This window comes from Lonchura striata, chromosome 1, assembly GCF_050655825.1.
Source record: "Lonchura striata isolate lonStrDom1 chromosome 1, ASM5065582v1, whole genome shotgun sequence".
Taxonomy (NCBI): domain Eukaryota; kingdom Metazoa; phylum Chordata; class Aves; order Passeriformes; family Estrildidae; genus Lonchura; species Lonchura striata.
In genome coordinates this window covers 18,522,504-18,544,341 of record NC_140703.1, presented here as the reverse complement: position 1 = coordinate 18,544,341, position 21,838 = coordinate 18,522,504, and the positions used below count along the sequence as shown (strand labels likewise).

The 21,838-nt window shown below is 40.3% G+C and overlaps 1 long non-coding RNA gene across 1 annotated transcript; it reads right to left on the bottom strand.

Moving 5' to 3' along the window:
- Window positions 1-18,727, bottom strand: LOC146768613 (uncharacterized). Its single transcript, XR_014951168.1, has 3 exons — window positions 17,614-18,727; window positions 16,937-17,003; window positions 1-447 (listed from the first exon to the last, which is right to left on the bottom strand). It is a non-coding gene; the product is annotated as an uncharacterized LOC146768613 (long non-coding RNA).
- Window positions 18,728-21,838: the final 3,111 nt, after the last annotated feature.

Sequence of the window (21,838 nt, the reverse complement as noted above, 5' to 3'; positions counted from 1 at the left end):
TGCTGGAGGATTTTTCATCTTTATTTGAGTAGCATGAACAAAATGCAGGCCATTCCCCCCCTCACCCAGAATGGACAAAACTTTAATGACTATAAATTCTTGTTTCCCACCCACACAGAGATCCCTCTCTGATTTCAGATGGATCTGCAGGGAGAGTCATCATTTGTGCTCAACAAATGAACCTTTTAATCTCTCCTTCAGTTGTGATTTCTCCTCCCCAAAGCAAAATCCTCCCCCAAACAGTCACTGATTATCTCCATGCCCTTCCCAAGAGGCGAGTGGGTCGATGGCTTCCCCTCTGCTTCCGTTTCTCCTTGCTGTGCTTTGCCTTGCAGGACCTTCAGCTGCTTTTCCCATCTTCCAAAGCGCCACCAAGAAATCTCCTTTGTGCCTTGTCCTCACTCTGCCAGAAAAGTGGGATTCTGTCCTGCCCTCCTTCCCTCAGGGCTCATGGAAAGCAAAAGAGGAAGGCTGATGGAGACATCTGGCAAAGATCTGCCCACCTTACTGCTGCTCAAAACATCATGGACTCAAGGTTGCATAAAGTGTATTTTAAGCAGCAACTTGTTTAATTCAAATGGACTGACTTATGTTTCCCATGGAAAAAAAAAAAAACAAACAAAGGAAAAGGAAAAAAGGGCAATAGCACAGCTTTATCCATACTAAAGTGAAATTAAATGGTATTTCTGCTGTGATTTCAAGGTGTTACACTTCCAACATCTCAAGAATCGAATATCACATCAAACCCTAAGGAAATAATAAAAAAAAAAAAAATAGAAAAAACCCAAAGTACATCACATAAAAAATAGCACACATCCACTGCAATATGAGGCTGGAATCCAAATCCCATTATCTGCTATTTTTCAGACATAAATTTTGATTTCTCCTTCTCTCCAATATATTTTTAGTGGATTTAATCTTTATTCTAGAAGTCTTGAGCTAATCACTACATGCTGTGTAGGTCATCCTTATGAAAACATTGATAGAAGAGCTGGGAGCCCCTTTTGCGGAGCTCCAAATATATACATATTTGAGGCATATATATTGATATACATCAGCATTTTAAGTGATCCTATGAGACTCGACTCAGTGTCACTCCTTATAAATTAGAATTCTTAAGATTTCCTTCAGCCCTTCACTCTACATGCTTAGTATTTCAGCTTGATGTTGCTTTATTCAATACTCCAAAATGGCCATAATGCAGGTGCTGGAACTTGTGGATATACTATGGGACACTGTGGAGTCCAGACAAGAAGCACTGCAGGTCATCCTGCCCTGATTAAGAGATCATAAATATCCCCAGCTGGGATGCACTGAAGACACAAACTTTCTCTTAAATGAGAGATTTTTTGATGCAAATGATCACAGTGAATCTGTTCTAGAGCAACTGAGGTAATTTCTGCACAGAAAGTGCTTAAGGAATATCCTCTCCTTTGAGCAGAGCTCCTGTAAAAAAACTCATCCTAATTTCCCTTTTCAAAGTTTACTATTATCTATAAAATTAATTTTAAAGTTCACTCAAGATCATTGAAGAGTTTCAGAACAGAGAAGGGATCATTAAGCCTCTTTTTTTGGTACATGATAAAAAAAAAAAAACCCTTTAAAAAAAAAAGATTCTCTTGGTTATGCAAGACACTGATTCTTGGCCAGCTTTGGATCATAATCTCTATTATTTCAAAATATTTTGCTGGAAATTCTGCTGGAACATTACTAAACAAATGGCTGCACTGTTGGACTTCAGCTTCCCTGCTTCTGAGTGCAACCTTCTCCATCATATTGGAGACTAGGTTTCATCAGAGTATTCACCAGTATTTTTATGAAAACCCTGAAAGAAAAAAGGTACTACTGTAAACAGAAAAAAAATAGAAAATCAAACCAAACATGTTTAAGCATTCTGTATTGTGTTGATAGTTCAATGAAATTTTTCACAAAGTCTTTTCAAATCTGAACTGTTTTTTCTTTCTGAATTCTGTTGAGAAGCTCAATATAAAACAAGCTGACAGCGAAACAAAAACAGACTAAAGGTTCAGGTCGGCAAAATTCTCTCTCCTGTGAGATCATCAGACATGACTGTAGCAGAGAGCAGCATGTTAATCTGGAATGACAGGAAATTTCAAGTGTTTGCCATATAAAACCCAGTAAAGCACCTTTAATGAGATAATTCATGGTGTTGGGACCACTTCAAAGTACAGTCTTGGTGAATAAAAATCCTTATCCAATTTTGAACACAAATGCATACAGGACACAGCACTGCTCTAACACTGCTGTCCACAGGCTTCAGTGAGAAAAAGGTTTGCACTCTATTCAAGACAAGATTTATACAGGGTTCTTTGATCTATCATAAATCTGTCTAAAGTGGTAGAAAAATGTAAATTATATTATATGCTAGTTCTTTTTAAACAGCCGCTCTTTAACACTGAAAATAAAGTATTTTTGTTCTATACATTGAAATTCAGAAAACTGCCATTCACCATCAGCCAAGCAAATGTTATTTGGCCATCAGAAGGGTCAGTATCATCAAAAGTAGTGTTTTCTTGTAAGGAACCTTTGTCTTCCTTTCAAATTGCACATTTTTACCTGATTGCTTCCTCATGAACAACCGCAGTCAAGTTGGTCGCAAACAGCGTAAATATCCCAGAAGTGAATCACAACTCAGAAAAAAAAGCAAACAATCATACAAGTGAAAACAAACCTGTTTATTGCCTTTTTTTTTTTTTCCCACTCTCAGAAGATGGAAGCATTGTGACACAAACACATACCGTTGGTTTCTTCAGGTGCACAGAGCCTAACAGTAATTTAATCTAAGCCATATTTACTGCACAAAGGGCCTAAACTGAGTGCAACACTGGGGATAAGAATTATCATGCCCACTTCAGGTCAAAATGTAGGTCCTCAAATCACTGTTATCTGAGGGCACTCTCCCACATCCTCAATGCACAAATTTGCTTTAAGGTGATTCATGTAGCCCAAAAAGCACTGGCACAGGTGCCCAGAGAAGCTGTGGCTGCCCCTGGATCCCTGGCAGTGCCCAAGGCCAGGTTGGATGGGGCTTGGAACAACCTGGGGTGGTGGAAGGTGTCCCTGCCATGGCAGGGGTGGGAATGGATGGGCTTTAAGTCCCTTCCAACCCAAGCCATTCCATGAGCCAATGAAGACAAAGATATTGGATCATCTAAAAATCTGTTCATGTATAAGTGTCCCCCGCAGCCACGTTCACTGTGGATAAAAACTTTGAGTTTCAAGAAATATCCATGCACAAGCAGCACACATCAGATTTCCAGCACAGCTGCTCCAGACAGTGTTGCTGTAACACAGAAGATGATCTTGGCTGTGGAGGAGGATTTTTCTTCTGTGCATAAGGACTGTATGTGCCTGAGTCTAAAAATGCACGTAATACTCCTGATAAAGTCAGCATGCTGGGCTCCCTTCCAAATGAGTTGTTTAAAACACACAGTATTGATGGATTGAGGATGCATGAATTGAGAACTATTTGGACTCCAACACATCTAATCATTTTTTGCTTGTAACAACATGTCTAAAGCAAAACTTTTTTGACATCACTGAGTGTGCATTCTAGAATGTGTCTGTGCAATGAAATCTCGTAACAAAAGATGAAGACAGATATGAAAAAAAAAGAAAGATTGCTGCTGTTTCTGCTCTGAAATTGAAAAAAGTGTGTTCCAGAGAAAGGCATTCTGGCTGATGAGCTGGTGCACACTTCCAATCCAAGAACAGTACTGAAACTGGAGCTAAACCACAATAAAGATTTTATAAGAAAGCAAACTCACATGATTGTTGATGTGGACTTCGCAAAACATTAGAAAAAACAAACCTGCCATGGAATGTTGTGCTGCTTCTTAAACCTCTTGCAAGCAAGAGTTGCAGGAGATTTGATGACTGATGTCTATTCAGACTCTCTGTGTTTTAGCCTTTTTTCTAAGTGCTTAAAAAATACCTGCTCTACAAGTTTCAACATAGAATCTGAAAATCCAACTATGTTTGCATTTCTTCTGGAGCCAAAAGTGAAAATATGTGAAATAAAGAGCCCTCCCAGCAATGCCTACCTAAAGCCAAAGACTCCCTGGGCTCATTATCTGATACTGGTATCAATAAATTAATTTTTATCAATTAATTTTACTTGTGGAATATTTCTATAGTTGATAATGTGAAAAACCTCAGGTGAACTTTTCAGTCTCCAGAGGAAGACACAAGGCTGTTCTTGTAAATTAAGTTTTGCTTGTAAAATAGCCAAATTGGACATAACACCGGGTTACAGGGACTGAGGGAACATTAGGAAGAAAAGGAAATTCCAGTGTCTCCTCTTTGTTAGTGGATAAAAGGTACCTTTTCCGCAAAGAAACATTTTTTCCAGAAGTCACTTATCAAATCACATACCTCTTCTGACATTATCTTTTACCCTGTTTTCAAGTTCTTTTTCAAAGAGGTCCTCTCAATCTCTTCATTCCTTAATCTGTACAGACATTTTGCTCTATTTTCATGGAATCACATAATCTGCTGAGTTGGAAGGGACCCATCAGGGTCATCGAGTCCAACTCCTGGCCCTGCACAGACACCCCAAGGGTCACAGCCTGTGCCTGAGAGCATTGCCTGAGCACTTTTTGACCTCTGTCAGGCTGGTGCTGTGCCCATTCCCTGGGGACTTTGTTCAGTGCCTGACCTCTTCCTGGGGGAAGAACCTTCTGATACCCAAACTAAACCTCTCCTGGCACAGCTCCAGCCCCTCCCTGGGTCCTGTCACTGTCCCAGAGAGCAAAGATCAGTGCCTGCCCCTCAGGAGGATACTGATGACCACAATGAGGTCTCCCCTCAGTCTCCTCCAGGCTGAACAGGTCGAGTGACCTCAGCTGCTCCTCACAATTCTTCCCCTCCAGACCCTTCACACATTTTTCTTGCCCTGTTCCAAAATACCACTGCACCATGGCAGTCATGCTTTATATTGAAGGAGTCCCTGATCCCTTACTGACCTTCCCGCAGATATAAGTGGGTTGCAGAAACCCTCAATGTAAGTCATAGAATCATGGAATGGCTTGGTTTGGGAGGGACCCTTAAAAATCACCCAGTGCCAACTCCTGTCATGGGCAGGGACACCTTCCACTATCCCAAATTGCTCCAAGTCCCATCCAGCCTGGCCTTGGACATTTCCAGGGATCCAGGGGCAGCCACAGCTTCTCTGGGCATCCTGTGCCAGGCCCTCACCACCCTCACAGGCAAGAATTTCTTCCTAATATCCAACCTAAATCTGCTGGCCACACTTCTGTGAAGCTTGAAATCTTCCCTGAGTGATTATACTGAAAAGTCCAACTTGGCTAAACTGTTTCTACAATTAAATGGACTTTGTTTTTGACACATTTGGCTGCAGCAAGGCCTCATCCCGTTACTGGTCATGACCTGGTACAGAGCTCACAGGGTACATGGAGCTCAACATCTGCCTGGAGATGGAAGGAGGTGCTAATCCAGCTCTCCATCCCCTGTGCTGTGTGCTCACTCCCGGTTTGTACAGTATGTACACAAAGCACAGTTGGCCTCAGGTAGGGCTTGTGCTGCACAGCTGCATTTTCCCTGGCTTCATGTTTTTCCAGAACGTGTTCCATATGCTTTAGCAATGAGCTTATTTCAACTGCCCTCTTCTGGTGTGTCAGGGGCAGGTATTGCAAACACACAGCGAGAGAAACATCCCCAGCAGGGCAAGATGAAAAGCAGGGGGAAAAAAGGAAAAAAAAAAAAAATCAAAATATCTGCAATGGACCCAATATTAGCTACTACTGAAATTTTAGTTCAGAGCATCCTTCTAGCCGGGGGGGGGGAAAAAGTTGAACAAATAGGTTCAAATAAAATGAAAATATCAGGATTTAAGTGCCTCATCCTTCTCAAACAGGAAAGCAAAAGCCAAAAGTTTGGAAGCTGGGTGAAATCAGTTGTATTTTGTCAAATATTTGCAGTGCCAAAATCAGGTTATTAGCACAAGTATGATTATGTGGTTGTCTTTATTGAAACTGCAATCTCAATTGATTAAAAAAAATAAAATAGGGCACTCTAGCTGTGCAAATAAAATAGTCAGGGGTCAGTACCATACAACATAATTCCATTATTTTAACATAAAAGTCACATTGAAGTCACACATGAAGTTTTTTTGACAGAAAATGTGGTGGGGGGAGAAAAAGACGTGAACGAATAATCCAATCTCATTTAATTTTGTTTTGTAATGCCTGATTACAAGGATATGTGACAGGTGTTTTATAGGAAAAAAATATAATGCTTTTCTTAATTAAAGAACAGGGTTGTAGGAGGAGAATAGTGGAACCACACTCTAGATTTTCTCTACCAATTTTTTTTTCTCAAAAACTGAAAAAGGCCTCTTGGTATTCCTCAGAGAAACTTAGCTCAGGGTAAGGAATTCTTCATACTTTAAAGACCACTAAGGTTTTTATTAAACAACAGTCAAGACTCTGTTTTAAATGTATCCCAAAGGCATACCCCTCAAAGTAAACAAGATTACAAGATAAGGTGCTGACAGGTGACAAATTAGCAATGGTACATCCTAGCTTAATTCTGAATTTTGTTACAGCTGTATCTGGTGATATCATGCTTTTAGAGAGGGAAGGCATTGGGAGCCACCTTGCTACCTGTGATGATCAAGAACACACAAAATGGACTTCTCACCCAAGTGTCAGCCTAGGAATAGAGGAATTGTCCACAGAAATAAGAGCCCTCAACTTTTCTCAATTGCAGGAAGAAATGACTGAACATGCCAAGATCTAGCTGTGGATCCACAGGCTTTCACAAATTCCCATGTTCAGGCTCTGATCTCATCCCTGCCCCTATCACAGGGAGAAAGAATTGCTCACCATGCAATGCCTGAGGAGGAAACCTGAGCAAGCAAGATGGGAGGAAGCTGTAGGACACAGTGGCCAGGTTCCTGGAGCTTTGGCCCAAGGGAGCAAGTCACAGGGTGGGAAATGAGTCATGCCATTGATTTCTTGAAAGGAAAAGAAGAATCGTGAGGGAAGGCAGAGAAAACATTTAGACAGCTTTTCTCCCTTGGCCAAAAATAAAATCCTAGATGGAAAGTAGTGTTTATAGGGAAACAAAGGAGTCACAGGATTTGGGTAAGCCTTAGAAAATCTTGGAGAAACTGCCTTAGCATTGGAAAGTCCACTGATAGGAGTTCTCCTACAGAGGCCTCAGGACAGATAATCTTCAATCTGTCCAACTGTTCCCAGTTCCCAATTGGCTTTAATTACAGTTAGCAAACCCCCAATAGTCCTGTACTTCACACTGCTAAGGATTATTGCACTACCTTGCTAGCTAGGTTGTACTATTAAAAAACTACCAGAATCCTTGAAAAAGCTAATGAATTTATAAAACATTTCCCATTATCCTTTTGTGGTGGTTTTATCTGGGGTAGAGTCATTTTCCTTCCCAGCTGGTAATGGGGCTGAAGTGCTGAATTTGTTGCTTTGTTTTCCTTGAGTGCATGGATTTTGCTTTGCCTATTAAGCTCTTCTCTCCCTGAACTCCCCTTACATAGGGATAACAGGGTTGGCTGAGGTTCAGTGGGACCTCTGGGGTCATTCTTTCTGTCCTGCTCAAGCAGAGTCACCTAGAGCACCATGACCACATCCAGACAGCTTTCTAATATAAGGAGGAAGACTCTGCAATGTCCTTCAGCAACTTGTGGCAGTGCTGGGCCAACCTCACAATAAAAATGTGGTTTCTGATATTCTCTCTGTACAGAAGCCAAAAGAAAACTGTGTGTTTGGACTCTATTAAAAATACACAAACATATCTTTTTCTATTAACCATGTGATAGATTTGGGTCTGATTTAAAGGAAAAATCTGGGTGTTTGAGTTTTCAGGAATAATAGCTGTCCCTCAGTGCCTTGAAAGAAACACACAGTATTCACTGAGAAAGAAAATCTTCACTGTGAGTGTGGTAATGCCCAGAAAAGTTGTGGATCCCTGGAAGTGTCCAAGGCCAGGTTGGACAGGGCTTGGAGCAGCCTGGGGTAGTGGAAGGTGTCCCTGCCCATGGCAGGGGGGTGGAATAAATTTCTAAGGTCCCTTCCAACACAAATCATTGTGGAATTCTATTCTGTGATTCCTACAACAGGAAGAACTTGAACCCCAGAAACTACAGAGACTTCAGCATGACTTTGCTCAAATGAAGACAGGAGGTTTTCAGAAAAGGGTAAGTCCTAGAAGGCATCAGAGCAGCCCTGAAACATCAGTCTAACATACCTAAATTCAGTTTCTACTGAAAATAAACTATGTTGCTTCAATTAACTTCCAAATGGAAAGTTGGAAGTCGGGGAGTTTCAACAAATGTCAAAATATTCCATGGTAAGGGAAAAAGCAAAACTAAAATAAAGCCAGACCAAACAATGTAAGACCAATTTGATCACTTGACACCATCAGATATTAAACCATTCCAAAAGTGAGATCTACACAAGACTTACATGCAGCTTTGCCTTATAAACCTACTGCAATGACTGTAAAAAAATGATCAAGTCTTATTTGATGGTAAACCTGGTGACAAGTAGAATATCAGTTTACCAGTCAGGCTACAGGTTAAATTCCCTAATAATTTATACCAGAGCTGGGTACAGAAACATCATTCAAGTCACAGGATTAGAGTCTGACTTTAATTACATGAAGTCACTCTCTCTGTAGTAGTCATAGTGCTCTAGAACACATTTGACATTTAGAGATGATTTTACTGTCTTGTTCTTACAAGTGTGTGCTACCCCAAGACAATAAACCCTTGAAAAAACCCTACATCAGAAATTGAGTCATTACACACAAAATAAAAGCTCCCAAGATTGTATAGAATCAGTTCATCTTATATTTTAACCTAAAGGAGTTACGATTCCCCTCACATTTTTCCACTGAATATTTGGAGGAACCACGCTTCCCATGGAAATAAGACTCAGAAGCCTGGTTGCTATCCCTGTTTCCACATCATTCTGCCATCCCAGGCACATCTCCTTGTGCTCCAGAAGGAGAACAACTGTTCTCTGTGGGACAGGGATGGTTCATCTCCCAACCTCTTGTCAGAATACATCCCCTCCAGAATACTGCAATAAAATCTGATCGATACATACAGCAACTCCCACACTGTCTCCTCTTTCAAAGCAACCAGTTCAGCCTCGATCCATCCTGAGACATTGATCTTGCATTGATTTCCTACCCTCTTGTCATCTCTCAGCTCCTTTTGACCTCCTCTTTTTGTTGGTTCAGGCAGATGTGCAGCTTCCCAGTGCCCGGGGCTGGGATCAGGGTCCAAAATTATCATTTAACACCAGTCTCCAGCTGGAGAATCCCCTCACACCCGGGAGAGTTGCCTACCCCCAAGCTATCAACCAGCTCTTTCTTCTATTCCCAACTGTGCCAAAATATTTTTATTTTGTTTGAGGTCTCCTTTTCCACCACTGCTTTTCTTCAAAGTTTAGAAACCAATGGTAGAGGGTGCCATGACTGCCTGAGCCCCATCACTTGAGGATTAGGAAAGCCAGGCCCTCTGCAGAACCCAGATTCTTTTTCAGGGTCAACTTGCTCAATGGAGTCACTTTACTGGATCAAGAACTCTTGGAAGTGAATGCTCATCCACTAATACCTGAACTGAGACAGCCAAGTCTGCCTTGTTCACCTGTGATAAAATCACACAAGATTTAAATTCTTGTTTCAGTGGGGTCAGGATCACACACCCCCTTTGCAAAATCACTGCTTCTCCTGAGTGCTATAAATCACAAGAAAGTGACATATCAAGGGCCTAATCCTGCAGATTATTGATGTAGATATAAAATAGGAGCAATGCTGTTCTCAGCTGTTAGGTAAGTAGGAGGGAAGAAAGCACAATTCTCCTTCTGTTCCAGGCAACCCCTTCATAAACATATTTTAATTATATGACCAATTTAGAGTATCTGCATTTTCATTACTGATAGCATCCTGCTCTTCAAAGCGCGGTCGTTGTCCCTGTTTTCCAATCAGGTGTTTAGGAAGTGCAATGCTGCCATCTAGCATCCAGGGAAAATGTTGGAAACCTCCTTTCACCCGAAGTCCCAAGCTAGTTTTACAGGGTTTTTGGTGACCAGAGGTTATCACGGGGATTCCACTGGCCTGGAAACACCAGGAGAAATACACACATAGACACAGCACATATATATGTTGTATATATACTAGAATGTGTACACATATATGCTGTAGAGACAAGACATGTGGATTTATGGTTCCATTTCATTTTGCCTCAGTTCAGATGTATATAATCTACCATTTATGGATATACAACCTGTCTAGACTCCTCAGTGGAAAAAAATAAGCATAATTTCAGATGTCTACATTAGGGTGAGATGACTCATGACCTATAGGTGTTTATTCATTTCCCAAGTTATAAAGGAATCCTGGAAAACCATCTTCATCATGGAATTCTGCAGTGCTGATGTCGAGATGGGGGTAAATTAATCCTGCAGTTTAGATTTGAATTTAATAAATTCAAGGAGACTGTGAACTCAGCATGTCCAATGCTTGTTTAACAAAACTCAAGCATTCCTCAAGCACTACCTGATTTAAGCTTGATATCTTTTCTGCATTTTTTTTTTTTTTTTTTTTTTACAGAATGGCAGCTGGCCTAGATTCAAAGACTTCAGTCAATAGACAATTCCATTTTTCTGAACAATTTGTTCCAGTGGTTCATGGCCATCCCTGAAATGATGTAAGAGGGTAAATAAACAAGTTATCAGTTCCAGTTTTACTTTAGATACTGTCTTTGATTCCAGCAAGTATGTGGGATAGTGAAAAAGCATGTAAATGGATAGATTGCATAGCAGTTAAGTGCTTAATTAGCATTTCATTAAGTACTTTCCTACAGTTATTTTATGGAACTTCTAAGGTCCCTGTCATTCACCACCAGCAGGCTCAGGCAGCAGCAGCCCAATAACTTTTTGCTTTTGGTAGTGAAAAGATAGAAATGAAATGTCTAAATACAATTATTCACTTTCTGGGAAAAAAATTTTGCATTGGTTTTATGGTGGGATTTTCTTTAGGGATTTTTTGCCTTGGTTACAGAGTTCATTATAAACAAAGCTATATTAGCAAACCTAAAATTCCCAAGCATGTTCTAAAGACATATAAATAGCACTACAAAAATAAATTGCTTTTATCTTCTTGTGACTTAATGTCTTTTCACAAAACTTGAAAACTGATAAAAATCTTTTTTTTTTTTTTTTTGTGGATGTTGGAAAAACATGGACATTCATTTCTAATTAGGACATGCACCCTAAACCCTGACTACAACCATTTGCAAGCTTCTTTCAGAGATTTTTGACTAATGTTATCTAAACTTATTAAGCATGTCACATTTTAGGAGAAAACACTTTGTTTTCCTCAGTTATAACTAATTGTGTGCGACCTCAGATCTTGCTCATCTACTTATCTCTTTGTGGCCAACTTGAAAATATTTATTGAGATGCACTAGCATGAGAAATAAATATCAAATTCTGTCAAAATGTTTAAAAGCCAATGTTCAGCAACCTCATGTTTCCTCCTGCCATAAGAACTGTCTATTCAAGGCATGTGGTGACACTGACAGTTGCTGTAAAATTAGTCTTTCAAGTGATGAATTCAACTCATAAATTCATGTCTGCAGTCCGTGGCAGACTTCAAAACTGCTACTCAATTAGAATCACCCACAGGGGAGCAGGAAGAAATACTGCTGTTAGTATTTTTATCAAAGGGAACAAAATATAAAGAAATCATCCTTTTCTCTCTCCTAACCCCCAACCCTAATATTTATATAATTTTGATGGAACAGTGGAAATGTGATTATTTCTAGGTATAAATCCATAAAAGAGATTGGATATTGTTTGGGATGAGTTATTTCACCAAGTACAAATTATTTTGGCATCTGTACCAATTTATCATGATTAGCACATATACAGAAATCTATCAGAAGGTGAAATGAGGCTGAACTGCCACAGAAGTCACCTCAGGCCCCAAAATGGAACACACAGATATTGCTTCTCTTCTGGGAGAAGCCAACAAATTAAATAGGGAGAGAAAATGAGTGTGAGGGAGAAGAAAGTAAAAGCATTGAATTAAAACCAAAAAATGTCATATTGAGAGAAAAAGTCTCAGTTAATATGCTGCTAATTTCATCACTCATTCAGCCTTTCTGGATGCTTTTCCACAGTTCTGGAGGAGATTCCTTGCTTTTCTTTTTGGCAGAGACCTTTTATAATGGAGGGGTGGGCTGGCTCCCTGATTTGTGAGGAAGACAAACCTGAAGACTTTATCCATAAGGAACTCCAGAACTCTTGCTTTCTGGGAATGGGCAACCACACTCTTGTTGTAGGTGATCAATTTGTTAATATGGAAGAATAATTTATTTTTATATACAGTTAGAAATAAATCTCAACTTCAGTAATAAAGAAGAAAGCAGAAGGGGAGAAGAGAGATTTCTATTTGTTGCTGTTAATACAAGTTCATATTAACAGGCCACAGAAAGTGAAATCAAGGTTGTATGAACCATTAGGGAAAGTCACAGACATCTTTTCAATTTGGCTCTAGTTTCACCCTCACAGAATCCATTATGCATGCAGAGGTGGCTTTAAACTACCCTTAAAACACTCTAGTTAATCTTCCCCAGCATAATGAACAGTAGATTTAGGCCTGCTGAAATTCATCCTTCCTTTCTAGCAAAATCATGTTCAGATAGCCAGAAAGTAACTTGAAAAATCTTCAGAAAAATAGAAATGTCTGAATACAACATAGATTTTCATTTAAAATGTTGCACTTTAAGCAGTGGGAGCAAAAATGTGAAGAAATTTGGAGCAATGTTTCCAGCTAGATCTGTTCTAGTCACAAAAAGCACAGTATTTTAACATGGGTAAGTGGGCAAGAAAATGTTGAAGGAGCTTCAATAGAAAGCTAATTATATATTTTAAGAGAACCACAAAAAAAGGAAGAATTTATCAGTGTAGGTAGTTTGGAACTGGTAGGTACTTTGTAACTAGCTACAAGTTCATTTGGAAGAAGTTTATTTGCTTAAAATTAAGCACAGGCTTAGTGTTTCATTAATGGAAGTCTTAATATTGATTTCTCTCCATCTGAAGTAATTAAATGGAAAATACTTTTCTCAGAAAGTTGCTCCCTAATGAGCCACTCACTTTACCAAAGTGCATCTTAAATCCTTTTCTATAGTGTAATATAGTTTAATATAATCCCATATATATTGATTCAGTAAGTTAGTGCTGGATGTTGATTGAAAAATGAGAATTCTATATACAGATTTCAAATCTATTATAAATAAAAAATTATATAGATACACACAGACCTATCTGTGCTATACTACCAATGTATGGGGTTTATGCAGGAATATTTTCATGCACCTTCTGTTTTAGACATCCACCACAAGATCTATATATAAACAATATATCTGGGGAGTTTTTATTATTAATCAACAAATAAGGTCAAAAAGTAGGACTTAGCTAAGGAGCTTTTGAAGAACTTCATACACATTTTGTGTACATTAAAGCTACAGCTTGAGCTCTGCCTCCAGGCCATTTGCTGCTAATGAAATAAGAATGTTCTGCCTCACTTGTTTGAGTCAATGCAGAATCTGAACAACCACAAGAGAGCAATAGCAAGTGAGAAGGCAGCATTGCACGTAGCTCTCAAACATGCCAGAGAGCCTGGAATCCTGCCTGCAGATCCCTTACTGTTATTGATAGGGATATGGCTAATTTAAGGTAAAGTGTTCCAAAGTAAAATTCCATTACTGAAAATTTGCTGGCTCTTAAAGACTTTGAATGACTGCCAGCAATCTGCAGAAATTGTCGTGAGGTGCAGTAGCTTCCAATGAAAACCTAATTTTTCTTTTACTTAAAGGATATTATCATATTTCTGACTCCCTCTATGCTTTCTGTCTTGATTAATTAATGTAGCTCAGATCTGAGGTGATTTGATTTCCAAACTGAGACATGTATTCAAATACCATGCTGAACTGAAGCCCAGGTTTCAACATGTATGCTCATAAAGGAATGCTAAATTACTATGAATTGTTAACAGAACAGGAAATGTTCATGTATCAGATGTTCTATAAATAGCACAGTAAATAGGAAACTAATAAAAAACCAAAACAAAAACCAGCTGTGGTGGCAAATGAGCTTCCACATAGCTTGAGATCCCCCAGAGCATGGAAATATGGAGTGGTAAACCATACAGTGCAAATAACACACAGTCATTGCAGCCATTCCACAGATATCTTTGACTTGCCTTGCCTCTCACAAACATGATTTATTCCTGAGTTCTGACACAGGAATTAATAAATAGCTAAATTACAGATACACAAACAATAATAGACAGTGAAATCAGTGAAGCAACGAGGAAAGTTTGAGATTTTTTTTTTTGCTCAAAAGACCAAACTACAAAATAAAAAACTCATTCTGATGCTAACTGGAATGAAAGGTACTTTGAAAATTATTACTACTTGCATTTCAGCCACACAATGCTTTTAGAATTAAATCTACAAATACTGACTAATCTGAATCTGGCTCCTGCATCAGACATCTTGAAGGACAAGTGTGTTTATTCTTAAAATTAGATTCTTTAGTCTACATTTTAAAACTTAATTAAGAGTCTTAAGATATATAATGATGGGAAGACCTACATAAATCAAAATATCAGTTGGGTCAGCACATCAAAAATTGCTGCTTACCTTAAAAGCTACTTGAGGCCCCAAGTCTGAAAATGTGGGCTATTATAGTAATAAAATATAGAATTTGCCAGTTTGGCAGGAAATGCTTTGGTTTGTTTAAGTAAACATATTTATAACGGAGCAACTGCAAAAAAAAAAAAAAAAAAAAAAAAAACAACCTCCAAAAACCATAAATCAGAAACTGTTCTCCTGCACAAAGGCAAGCCACATATACTTTAAATACGCCCTTAGCTACAAATGTCAAACTATTTTCATTGGCATAAGGTAGAAAACACAAAATACTATTTCTTGCTTGCACAGAAGTCCAGTACCTGCCATGAGTTTTACAGGTTATTCATAGAAATGGAGATACTCCTCTTAAAAAGAGAAAAAGCATGAGGAAGTGACCCACAAATACAGAGACAAAGCAATAATGAGTTGTGGGATTTATTATTCAAAGTCAGTAATTCTGTTTCTATTGGTCTGTTTCTATCACCAGGTATATAGCCTGATTAAAAGAAGTAAACAGAACAAAATATTTACCTCATCTTTTTAATTATGCATATATACTTTTATCAATGCTCTTCAATTCCTGCTCTTACATATGAATAATTCTGAGACAAATGTGAAACAAGGATTCCCTGAAAACAACTCAAAGATTAAATAACTATATAGAAATTTATATAGAATTTTTTCTAAAAACATAAATGATTGGACCATCCCCACATGTCCTGTCATAGGGCACCTTCCTTTTTACCCACTCATACCACTCTTGCTGGGCCTAAGTATTTCCAAAGGTAGCATTGATTAAATACACATGGAAAGCAGTTTCTGGTGCAAAATGTCCCAACTGTGATCACATCAGCCATCTTTGGTATATTTTCAATCTTTGCAGTACTTTATATGACATAATAATAGTAATACACATTGTCACTCCTCCACTAAAACAGTCAACCCCCCCAAGGTAAACCACACGGATGGGTTTAAGTCTGAAATTCAAGGGAATGCCTTCTCTTGTCCAAGAAACACTTCTGTGGGATGTCTAAAGGATATTGCCCTGTTAGAGCATGCAGATGGAGAGCTGCAAAGTGACAAGACAACAACAGCCTCTCCTGTGGAATCTGGGATTAGGCAGGATCTGAAAACACTTTTAAAAATACTTCCCTTCTTCATGTGGCCCCTTTCAGCTATGTACATATGGTTAAAATTTCCCTGAATAGCAATTTTTGAAACCTTTCCTGATGTGGGCACCCTGTGAATAATGCACTGTTCAACCAATTCTCTTTTTCTTTGCCTGTTGCCATATGACCTCTCAAACCTTTTTGAGAAGGCTTGTGGCTCCATGTTCTTGATCTAAGAGGTAAAGATGAGTTGCAGAAGAGAGGGGGGGTTATTTTCTCACACGCCTTTTGTAGAGCATTATTCATTTTGCAGATACCTGTGGTATACCTTTCTGGATGCTCAGGATTTTGAGTTTCTGTCTCAGTCTACCCTTGTATTTTATAATAATAATGAGGAAACAGTTTCTGAGTATAATGTACCTTCTTTCACAAAGACTCACAACAATCTCCTCTGAAATCTTCTCCAAAAAAAGGCTGCATGAAGTACCCAGGTTGGTGTTTTTAGTCATGATACCTGATCTGAAGTCAATTAAGAGTGAATTATTTCATACTCCATTCAACAAGAAGAAACATGCTTTAAGTGGAATACCTTAGGAGCTGAAGCTATACTCCTTTGTTTTACAAAGCATAACTGGAAAACCAAGAAAGAATTTTTTTTCCCCACAAAATATTTTAAAAATTATGGAAATCAGGACTTTGCATCAAAGTACTTCCTCAGCCTCAACCTAAAGCCTAATCAGCTGGTATAAAGTATGTTTGTGTTGGCTGAATTCATTGTCTATTGAGGAGGCAAAAATGTGCATACAAAAGTAGGAAGAGGTGGAAATTCCACAGAGTACCAGCACCTTTGTGGGAAAGTGAGAAAGCTGTGAAGTGATATACAAGTTCAAAGACTAATTATGTAATCACTCACTGAAAGGTCAAAGTCAGCAATGTACAGAGATAAGCCTTAAAATACTCACTAACAAAAAAAAGGAGGCACACATTTCAGGAAGAAAAAAGAATTCAGATACTTTCTGCCCTTTAAATGTGAGCTTTCCGAGAACACAGGTCACAGCTATGTGGGCTTAGATCCAAGAAGCAAAGTGGAGAGCTCTCCTCTTACCTGCCTGCAGGATTTCCTTCTCCACATGGTGAAGTCACAGAGCCACAGAATCCCAGGATGGGTCAGGCTGGAAGGGAGCACAGAGGGTCACTGGTGCCACCTCCCTGCTCAGACAGGGTCATGCCAGGGCACAGGAGTGTGCCCAGATGTTCTGGAACATCCCCAGGGAGGAGACCCCAGAGCCTCTCTGGTGTCTGCTCAGGGCTGGGCACTGCCCAGGGCAGAAGTTCTGCCTCCTGTGCAGGGGAATTGCTGGGATCAGTCCCTGCCTGTTCCTCTGGTGCCACGGCTGGGCCCTGGAGCAGAACCTGGCGCTGCTCTGCTCCTGCACGCAGGGACAGCCAGGGCTGAGCACCCCTCTCCAGGCTGAGCAGCCCCAGCTCCCTCAGCCTTTCCTGGGCACAGAGATGCTCCAGGCCCTTCCTCAGCTCTACAGCCTCCACAGGCCCTGCTCCAGGAGCTCCCTGTCCCTGCTGAGGATGCAGAGCTGGACACAAGCACTCCATGGGATCACTCCTTGACCTTCTGGGAATGCTCTGGTAGTGCAACTCAGGATCCTATCGGCCTCCTTGCCCCCAGGACACTGCTGGCTCAGAGACAGCTCATTGTCCCCCAGGTCCTTGAGCTGCTCCTACAGGTTATCCCCAGCCCAGGCTGGTGCCTGGGGTTGTTCTTACCCAGTTGAGACAGCCATGATACACAGAGCATCCTCACACAACTTCAGAAGGCTTCAACCCATACGGAGGACTACCAAACAACATCAGAAAGCTTCAAGCATCCACACTTCTTGTTCTTCAGCCCAGCCTTTTACACCCCTCATGTTCATGCATGGCACCTGTGTGCCCTCTGGTCCCTCTGTGGTTGGCCAGTGCACCTGGGCACTCCATGGCTCATTGCATTCACTGCTTTCAGTTCTTCTCACAGCTGTAGCCCATTGGGGATGAGGCTGGGCCACACCCCCACGCCCAGTTCCCACAAACTGTGCCTACATTTGTCTTTGTTGAATTTCAGACACTTCCACTGTGCCCATCTCTCCAGCTTGCCCAGGTCTCTCTGAAGAGCTCCCAGCTCTCAGGGGTATCAGCCACTGCTCCCAGATTTGCATCCTCGGTGAACTTCTGAGGAGGCATTTGCGCCTTCAGCCACAGTGCTGACCCCTGGGGACACCATCAGGGACAGGCCTGCAGCTAAGTCTGGTCCTTTATGTTTAGAGCTAGTTTTTTTACTGTTCAGCTGGGTTTGAGTGTGTTGTTTGATCTGGGACTGTGTGGACACTGCCTCTGAGCCTTGGTGGAGATGTCAGGCCCTGTGGACTCACTCACGACCTCAGTTCATGCAGACACCAACCTGTTTATATCCCACAGAAAGGGTCTCCATAGCTGAAAATAGTGTGAAGGTGTCATCTCTCCTGTCATCCTCATTTAGTTCCTGATTCTCCCTGCAAGAGGCAGGAACAGTCACCTTGCTGTTGTGTGTAAGATACAAATGTCATTGCTGGCTTTCACCTTGCTTGGCTTGGTAGTCAGGGTTTGAGCCCAAGGAGCTATCTGGATATCCACAGACAGTGCAGATTCTGGAATGAGTATGGGGACTTTGTGAGGGTGAGAAAATCCTGCCTGTTTTGACATATCACATTTTTTAAAACAGTAAGGAGCAGTGTTTGATCTTCCTGAGGAATGGCAGCCTCTTCTTTCCTTGTCTTCCTGACTGATGGAAAAGGAACAGAGAAGGCAAAAAGGGTCTGTCTTTAATACTGGCATACTCTTATACTGATGGAAATGATTGCCTTACTTGATCTTCATTCAGTGCAAGGGCATAGGAAGATGGCACAGACACAGCCTAGAAATTCTGATTTATGGAAACCCATTGCTAACAACTCTTGACAGCATTGCCTGAGTTTCCTCCTAGGGCTGGTACCAGAGTTCAGAATTTACATTTTGCTTATATTACTATACTATTACTTGTTTTCCAGACCACTGTACACGCTGGCCAGCTTAAACCTGAAATACAGCCCCTGCCTTGGCAAGGGCAATGTTATCTGTGAAAATCACTCTGATACTTACTTCACTTATGTGACTTCCTGGGGCTTGTGGGTGTTAGATTTGGATTTCAGTTGCTTAATTCCCCATTGGGTTTGCATGGCTGAATCTGTAGAAAAGGTTACAGCTTACACGGTGCCCTGTGTCCATTTGCCAGTTCCACAAAGCACAAGGTAACTTGATTAAGGCAGGCACTTCTGACTTCCTGATGGTTTTTCAGTCCGGACCTCCAGAATTTTTATAAATGTTTTACAGAGGAAATATGGGATCTTTTTGTCTGTTGTGGACATCGTTATGTCAAATGGAAATACAAGAGAAAAGGAGGGTTTTTTTTAATGTTAGATGTCTAACACCATCAAAAGTAAAACAAAGACATTTTTAAAATAGCAGCACTAAGGATTGAATTTTTACTTTCTATAAGATTGCCATTTTATGAGACATTTGTTTTATAATTTTAATGAAAAATACCACTGTCTTTCACTGAATCATACAATAATTTCAACACCCAAAAGGAAATGCAAAAGAACCCTCACACACTCAATAAGCTTGGGCTTGTTTTCAGGACTGTGCTCTGCATCTAAATTCTTTTCCTATGTATTAATTGATTACCTCTCAATAATGTTCCATCATGATATCTATTGAAATTCTATTGAACAGGGAGCCTATTACTCAGTGAGATGAACAAATTCCACATGTGGGAAAGAGAACATTAAACTGAGCCCAAATTATTTGAGACAATCATACTACTCAGCCACCTACATTCTGCAGGAACACAAAGACAGCTTTGTAGTGCTGTAAATTTCTAGTGTGAAAAATCCGCTAATTGAAAAAAAAAATTCTGATGCTCTAAGGATTTGTACATAGTAGGCAAATTCACAATTTCTCTTCTGAATATCAGTACCCCTCTAGTTTTAGTCTTCCTGCCTCTGACGGCAGGAAGAGTCCTTTGATGAAAAATTAAGCAAACATAGGCATATATGGAAATATTTACTACAAAATAAAGATGAAAATCTTTGATGACTGTGGCACATGACATGTGAAACTGTCATGTGCCACTATCAGGAGAGGAAGCTTCTTGTTTGCCAGAAAGAGTGATCCTATCTGTGCACTTAAAGGAAATTTCCATGCAAAGTCTGATTTCTGTGATTAAAAGGGTTTCACAGTCCATGGTTTAGCTTTAAGAGAGCTGAACTACCTAAAGTTTCTATAAGCACAACAAGCTCAAACCTTGAGCTATTTATGTCAGTTTGACCTTGCCAGTCATTACTCCCTGTGATAACTCCTTCTGAATTCCTCAAGGAACCATTTGGTGGCTGCTGTCAACATAAACGTCTATAGATTACTTTGCTTTCACCACATTCCAACAATTCTCAGCTTTTCCCATGACCCTATTTCCACTTGCATTTCCAAGATCATGACCTTCACTTTGGAAACAGCATTTGCTCCAAGATATACTCTGCCAACCAATGCATGACCCAACAAAAAAAATGAGCTCTGTGTTGAGCATGACCAGGAAGAAAGGTTCTGAAATAACAGTTACAGCTCCAAAACCTTCCCTTATGGGGAAATGACCTGTGAAAAACCCAAGCTCTGTTCTGTCAGCTTTCTCAACAGCCCATACTTTATGCCATGAAGTTGTGGGCTGATATCCCTTATGGGACACCCTCAAGTCTGAGCCTGCTACTTTGTGATGATGAACTCAAGACCAGCTGTCTACATCAGAAGGTATGACAAAAATTGGTGGTGAAAGTTAGCCAGTGTCCTTCTCATTTCCTCAAGTAACATATGCAACAGTATTGCTGGATTTAATTAAATTTGGCCCATAAGGTAATGTTATTTCCCTAAAACGTGTGATTTGTCGTGTCCACCATTACTCTGAGCACTTCAAGTGAAGCTGTTATACCAGAAAACTTTTTATTTTTCACTGCAGTAAATTTCCCCTACATTTGCAAAGTCTAGAAACAACCTATTTTCTTGTGATTTCAAAAAATACAAGTTTTCAAAGCACTGTCTGAGACATTCAAAGCCAGGAGGTAACAGGGAGTTCAGTGACAGACTTTTGTTTTCCAGTATAACTCTCAGAAATTTGTTCTGAGGAGGCCCAAGTACTCCCCAGCTCTAGTTATGCTCATTAAAACTGGAGTAGTTCCATTCATGCCAGCTCAACAGAAATCAAAACCTGGCTTGAAGCCTTGGATCTTCATATTTCAGCTGCTCACAGCAGAAGAGGCCCTTGGAAATTAGTTCTCTCAGCATGTGGTCTGGATGGAGTAATTCTACCTCCAAAGCAATAAAAGACAGGAAAATGCCTGCTTTGAGCTGAAGTCAATGAGTTGAGCTGGCATTGTAACCAAAGCCATGTACAGGGACAATTTTCACTGTCCCAGGTTGCTCCAAGCCCTGTGCAGCCTGGCCTTGGGCACTGCCAGGGATACAGGGGCAGCCACAGCTGCTCTGGGCACCCTGTTCCAAGAATTCAACCTCACAGTAAAAAAATTTCCTCCTAATACCTCATCTAAACCTTAATTGCACATCAATAAGTCATGACCCCAGTACTAAAGAAACCCTTGACTTAGAGCAGGAACAGAAGGGAGAATGAGCATTTTGATCCAAACCAGCAAAACCAGCTACTATGGCCTTCATTTTCTCAAAGGATCTTTTCCTCATTTTGAGATGGACAAAGTCCCATTGAAATAACATTTACTGGCCTACTCTTCCCTGCAGACCTGGGAGATACACCTACAGAAAAATCAGACAAAAAGTGATAAAAGCACACAACCCTTTGCAGCCGTCCCAGCCCAGATTGGAAGGGCTACATAAATCAGGACTCATGACAGAAAGGATGCACAATCTGTCTGAGCAG